The 7,214-nt window shown below is 46.6% G+C and overlaps 1 pseudogene; it reads right to left on the bottom strand.

Moving 5' to 3' along the window:
- Positions 1-487: 487 nt before the first annotated feature.
- LOC124696284 lies at positions 488-1,804 on the bottom strand (annotated as a pseudogene).
- Positions 1,805-7,214: the final 5,410 nt, after the last annotated feature.

The following is a 7,214-nucleotide window of genomic DNA, read 5'->3' as shown; positions in this document are numbered from 1 at the left end:
TTAAATATAAATTTGCATGCTTTAATGACCTTTCAATGGAAGTTGTCCCATTCAATTTCTGAAGATGTGATATTTTTTGCACAGGTTACATTTCCCGAGCAGCTGGGCTGTAAGGCCAGTCTGTGATAGATGGAGAATTGAGGGATAAAGGATGGAACACCGCGTTTTGCATTTTGTAACTTCTATCATGTCAACCGCAGAGTATGCCTTAGTTTCAAAACAAAATTCTACACCGAACTAAGTATTCTAGTTAATGTGATTTTCCACCAGTAATAAGCTTCAGTAAATGGTCTCAAAGAAAGAAGCTTAAGCAGAAATACTTCATTTTCCTAGAAAAGGTATATATTCATATATATGAACATGATCCATACACCATGATGCAGACACAAGAAGAAAACCTGATGGGAGTTTTTTGGGTACAAAATTTAGGAAGCCCAGTTTCACAACTTGTACTTCAGAGAGCACCTTGTCCTGTTACTGCATAGATTCACTGAATCTTACTTTCGCGCAAGTCACAAGAAGATGCCTCTTCTCCACAGGAGTCACTTTCAAACTGCAACATGGAATTCATGCTATCTACTGGCCATGTGTGATTATGTAACCCATGACTGCTTCCTTGATTGTTCTCCTCAATGAGCCAAGTTACCTTTTCAGTTTCACCAATGTTACGACATCCAGACAATATGAGATCTAGCATTTTCCTTCGGACACTATAAACAGGGTGAGGCTCCACCAGACATCCTTTACTGTAACTCTCCCTAAGAACCACTGTTTGTGTGCCTCCTTTGGTCGAAATGTAGAAAATGCCAGGGTACTTAAGAAGAAGTTCCCGCATATTTACCTCCATAGAGAAAGGTCTCCTGAAGTGTGCCAGCCTCTCAAGTGGAATCATCTTTTCTACTGTCGAGCTTAAAAGCTCATGAATAATACCAACAATGCGTTTCTCAAGCCGCTCGGCATTGCTGATTGGATGCAAACCGTTTTCCTCGTAAGGTTTGGTATAAGGAAGCCTCTGCCAATTCTTAAGCTTTTCCCTAAATCCTTTCTCAATCTTAAATCCAGTAGGGAAGTTAATTGGAAAAGCATATTTTGTCTCATATTCTGCTAGCCATTTCTCTGTATACTCCTTGTCCCTCCATTTTTCGACATTAGCTACAGCTAGATTCTCATCCCTAGAGATCAATGTCAAAGTATCAGGGATTTCAAGAGAAAACTGAGACTGATGGTTTGGCAGTATAGAAGACCTGTAGTCATCGGGCAGACCGAGCTCCTTCCTAATGAGCCAGATCGCATGCATATTCAGAGTTCCATTCATAGACATCATGAGAAGTTTCTTCAGCCGCTGAACTATGGCGGGCTCGTTCTCCCTGACGACAGCATCTTCTTCTGCGACCAAGTCAGCCATCTTTCGGGTGATCCTACAACAATGGTTCCTTTTGACGGGGTGCACATAAATCTCGAAAATATGGGGGTATTTCTTGAGGAAAGCACCGATCTCAATGTTCAACCCAATCTCACGCCTCCACCTCAAAAGGAGCTGGAGAGATGCGTAGCCGTTCCTCTGCTGAGATATCACCTCGTGCAAATCCAAAGCCTGCCTCAAGTTCCTGAGCTAAATCATCAGCTTGTCCAGCCTATGGTCTCTCGTTCTGCCCTCCAGACGAGTCCGTGCCGAATCCACTGGCTTCTTCCACCTCCTCTGCATACTACGGTTAAAGGGGCCGTAACAGAACGCCTCATCCAGCATGTGCGGGCGGAGGGAAAGTGCATGCAGATTTATTCGGCCTAACACCTTAAATGCCATCTCACTTGTATGCTACCAACCCGATCCTTATTAACTCAGAGTGTACAACAGCAATCCAGTGACAAGGAAAAAGAAATGAATCCGTACTGTAAATGAGCAATTCCGACTTACTCAATCTGCGATGAAAAGGAGTTCAAAGCATAGTTGTTAGCTCCAACACCAAAATCGAGAAGAAGTCACGAGGGAGTTACGAGGAGTGGTTTGATTACCGAGTCTGCTAAATATGTATCATGTGTGCAGTTGCGGATACGACTGGAGAAACAAGGGACAACGAGCTGGGCATTTCATCGAACAGGATGTGCTCGAGGTGGATGGAGCAAACTCCGCCGTGCGAAGAGTCGTCGGGGAGCTGCACGAGGATTCAGGGGGAGAGCCTGGTGGCCGCAGAGGACGAGCGACGGCGAGTCGGCGACCAGGGGTAGCGGTGTGGGATCGGCGCGGAGGAAGGGGAATGAGCAGAGCACCGCTTTCAGTTGAGGGGTACTCAAGCGCTATGGAATGGGAGTCTAGGGCGCGATTGGTACATAGTTTTAAAAACCGGACCGGTGAGTGAACCGGTCAAGCTGTTGGTTCGCGGTTCGCTGGTCCAACCATCGGTTCATTTGGTTCGATGGCGACAAAAAACCGGTATGATTTGTTAAAATTTAATGTAATTTCAGAAAAAGTTAATCTAAAATCAACTATATAGTATCGAAATCAGCTGCACAATAGAAAGTAGACTCAGCGTAGCTGGTGTTGGGCCTAATAGTAAACTATATAGTTCAATTCTTCCTTCTCGCATTTTATTTTCCAATTTTTTACTGGTTTTTTACTATTCCGACCAGTGCTTCTTAAAAAACTGAAGGACTCGTCGGTTCAGGTTTTTTCCGGTCGGACCGCCGGTCCGGTCCGGTTTTTAAAACTATGAGTTTGGTACCGTGCAGATGACTTTTTTTTTGTATGTGCTGGGTCATCGAATGGGTCGTTTGGATGTCTGCAGGCCGTCGCATTCGTGCAGGAACCGGGTTTTTAAGCATCCTCGGGACAGGCTCTGAAGGAACGTCCGGAATGACAGTTTCTCCGGGGTCAGGCCCGTTGCGACCAGAAGGTTGCAATCGTGGAGAAGGGAGACGGAAACGCCGCGTCCCTTCGGGAACACACACCATAATTAGCCCTCTCCTTCCTCTCACTCGCGACCTCCCACGAACTGTCACATCACGCGGCGGTTCCCTCTCGCCGAACAATATGCAGCATCGCCGCACGGAGGAGCACCGGTACCGGAGGAGGAGATGTCGGCGAGCAGCACCGGGACATCGTCCGCAACCTGCTCCGCAGTCTTCATCGGCATCTCGAGTTCGCCCGCGACCTCGAGCTCGTCGTCGGCCGGAACAATGGCGGTAACGATCTCTCCTTCTCACATTCGTACTCGTTCCGCCAGAACATGCCATTCTCGGGTATTTGCGACAACATGCACATTAGATCTGCTAGGGTTTCCATTAGGATAGCATTCAGATTGATGTTTGCAAGGTGTTTGTCCCTATTGCTTAATGTTCTTGTCCAGTTCTTGCTGTTCACGGTCTCGATTTGCTTAGATCTGTTACTCTAATATCAGATTGCGGTAGATCCTTCCTAGATCAGAATGTGGATTGCTGAAACTACCAGATCTTATTGTGCATGCAAAGAGGGGAAGGGTTTTTTGTGCTGGGGTTTAGCATGTTCAGATTGCTGTGCGGAATGAGTCGCGCTAGTTTGTTGTATATTGTGTTGTTTTTGATTGAACTAGGCCGATGATTATAACCGGGAATCATATTGTGAGGAGATGATTGATCAGAACCTATGGCATTACTGCACATCACCATGACATTTGTTCTGATCAAACATCTCCTCCATATGTGCTCATTATATGATGCATATGCTACCTTGCTTTCCATGTTTGTACTTCTTCAGTTGTGCAATGGCCAATGATTTAACTATGTCACAACGGAAGGCATGGTGCTGCCCTCAAACTTAGTCATGTGTGTCATATTTCTTGCACACAAGACTTAGTCTGCGGACAGTCCCTTTGCCTGCCGTGTGATCCAATTTATGAGCCTCATTTTGTTTATCTAGTGCATTGGCCAATGATTCAACAATGGCACACTGGAAGGTAAGATGTTGCCCTCAAACTTAGTCGTGTGTGTGTGATTACTTGCACACTAAACTTAGTTTGAGGGCAGTCCCTTGAGCTGTCGTGTGATTCAATGTATGAGGCATCACATGTTTTCAATGTTCGTTTTCATCTATATACTTGTGAGCAGGCACAACTCTAATAGCATGTGTTCTTGTGGCAGACTGAGAAGCTCAAGCTTGGGGCACTTGAGACCCCCGAGGAGGGACAGTCGAAGAAGCGAAGGGAGGCTAACGTTGGCCACTTCCAGCCGGACGTAGGGCCGGACCAGTTCTTGCACATCGTCTTCAGGCCCACCTTCAGTCGGCTCCGGATCCCTCAAGATTTCGTCAGGTGGTTCGTAGAAATCCCTTCGAACATCATCATCACCACCAACACTGGCTGCAACTGGAGGATGACTACGGTGAGAGAAGGCGATGACGCATACGTCGACCAGGGGTAGGCGGGCTTCGTAGTCGCTCATCGGCTGCAGATAGGCCAGTTCCTCATCTTCAAGAAGGTGTCCACCTTCGAGTACAGTGTGGTCATCTTCGACCAAACCTGCACTGAGGTGATGAACAAGTGCGGTTACCATGGCGACGCCACCAGGTGTGTCGTCTTCGAAAGTCATGTCTGGAGCTTACCTGGTTCTGTGCCGCTGCTACCACGTCCGTGTCTAGTTGCTGTTCCTGTCGTGTTTTGAACTATGATCGTCTCTGTTGTGTCGTGAACTATGATCGTCATGTGTCGTGAAATATGACCGTGTTTGAACTATGATCAGTGCTAAGTTTGCGTGAATTGTGATTGTGTTCTTGCTTGTGTTGTTGATCGCTGGTAACCTCACGACTGAAGGGAAGAGGTAAGTAGAAGCAGATTCTGGGTTGCAACCAAACAACAGGGGCGCCGGTCTGGGCTGCTACAAGGCCTGAAATCCGACCTACCAAACGGGCAGAGCCCAAATCTCCACGGGGCCGAAAAACTCTGTGCAGGCCAGCAAACAACGTGGCTTTTATGGCCCATGGCCCGTCTGCGATGCGCAGGGGACTTCTTCCCACTGCGCAGTGGTGCAGGAATCTAATGCTGGCTACCAAACGCGCCCTTAGGGGCCATTTCGTTGAGGGCATATCTGACCATGGGCAGCCCGGCCCAGCCCAAAATTGTCGGGCCTGAGTCTGAAATGATGGCCCGTCTTCGAGGTCGGGCCAGGGTAAAACAACATTTAACAAATAAGCCCGACCTGATGGGCTTCCTGGGCTTTTGGCAATTCGGGCTTGGGCCTAGTTTTTCGTAGTTGGGGTTTCCTCGGCCAGCTGACTCGACCAGAATAGTTGAAGGGATATCCTCGAGTGGTTAGGGGCAATGCCCTGAAAAATGGTTACCACTTCTTTGGTTTGGGGGCGAGTGGAGACGAGGATAACCAAATTTCACGAATATTCAACCAAAACGGTGGCTTAGCTCATGCGAAAAAATGCGGCAGATGAAGCCAACTACTTATGGTTCCCCCGCTAGCCTTGCCCTGAAAAGATATTTCGAACCGTTCCAATCGCTCACCTTGCTCGCTTTCTTGTGAACCAGGGCGCCGACGGCAAGAACTCTATGGCGGCAGCAATAAATCAAGGCGTGGCACATGCCACGGCGATGGCAGGTACCTCCCCCTCTCCCATTTTTTTCTTAGTTAGCGGCAGGCAGCTCCCTCCTCACCGAGCCGACAAACGAGTTTAGATTTTTTTTAAGGGTTAAGGCAGGTGCTCTGCCATTCGATTAGATTATAAAAGCAAGTTTATGTACAATACTACAATGAATATCCAAAGAGACCGGAAAAGGAAAAATAAAACTACACGGCCCTAGCTAGTTGTTCCGGTCTCTAGGGTCATCAGTCAAGGCGAAAGTCTTCTACTCAATCTTATTACGCACAAGGGGCACCACGTCTAACATGGAGAGCACAACATTTGTGAACACCCTCATGTTGCGCCCCTTCTAGAGCCCTCAAATCATGTAGGTGATGATCCTGCTCGCAGATATCTTCTCCTCCTTAGAGACAGTGGCAATGTATTGAATCCACCATCCATCAAAGTTTCTATCTATCGTGGATGATGAAGTAGACACCGGTAGGTCAAAAGACGTGAGCACCAAATCTCGCATACCCCTAGAAGGAGCACTCATACCACAGGTGTTGCATTGTCTCCTAATGAATGTCGCGCAACTTGAAAATTTGGCTATGGCCATCCCCTTAGGGCGAGATTGTTAGCACTACAAATCTTCTGGTGCGCCACAAGCAATGCAAATAATTTGCACTTTTGGCTCAACATGAGCCTTCCAAATCTTGCAAGTATCAAAAGGCGCATGGCTTCCGAATAATTTGCATTTGTAGGCCTATGCCGCCATGTAGATCCATGGAGATGTCGACCAACTATCCAACTACTTAGTTTTTTTTCTGAAAGCGGTCTTCTACGGTTTGCACTCACCATTTTTTAACTTACGAAAATAAATTAGGATCCAAAAATATATAAATGGAAGAGAACCTATGTTGGATAAAAAAATAATTCTATACTCATTATCCACATCTTTAGCTTTTCCAAAACAGAAGATTTCACTTTTTTGAAAATTAATTTGAGACCACACGGGCCCACAGTTGCTCAAATATGCATATAAATAGTTTCATGTTTAGAGATTTCTCTAAATCATGTTCATAAATAAAATGGTATCATCATAGTGTAAGATAGATACACCCCATTGAAAGAACATCTCTCACATTATGTTTTGTGTGTTTGATGTCAATATATGTGATACACTAATGTTTGTTTAAGTGGTACAGGGATTACATAGATATTTATTCATGTGTGTTGGATTTGATCGTCTGTCAAAAGAAATCAGAAAAAGTTGGCCAAGCCGGATAATCCGGGCCGGATATTGTTGAAATATCCGGCCCCCTGATTTTGGCTAAGTCTCATGAGGAAAAGCAGCGCAGTATAGGGGCCGGATTTTTGCCCGGATATTGTCCCGGTATTGTACCAGGGCCGGAATATCCGGGCCGGATATTTTGGAAATATCCAGCCCCTCGATTTTGGCTAAGGACCGGAAGAAAAGCAAGTCCGGCATTGGGCCGGACATTTGGCCGGATAAAGTCACGGTTTTGTCCCGAAGGCCGGATTATCCGGGGGCGGATTATCCGGCCCTTACTTAGGCCGGAATATCCGGCCCCCGAAGCTGCAACGGCTCAATTTTGAGGGGAGGTATAAATACCCCCCTTCTTCTACCTTGGTTGCTTGCTCAATCATTACACAA

Source organism: Lolium rigidum, chromosome 3 (genome assembly GCF_022539505.1).
Source record: "Lolium rigidum isolate FL_2022 chromosome 3, APGP_CSIRO_Lrig_0.1, whole genome shotgun sequence".
Classification (NCBI taxonomy): domain Eukaryota; kingdom Viridiplantae; phylum Streptophyta; class Magnoliopsida; order Poales; family Poaceae; genus Lolium; species Lolium rigidum.
Note: the sequence above shows the minus strand (reverse complement) of the source record. Positions and strands in the feature narration are given on the sequence as shown.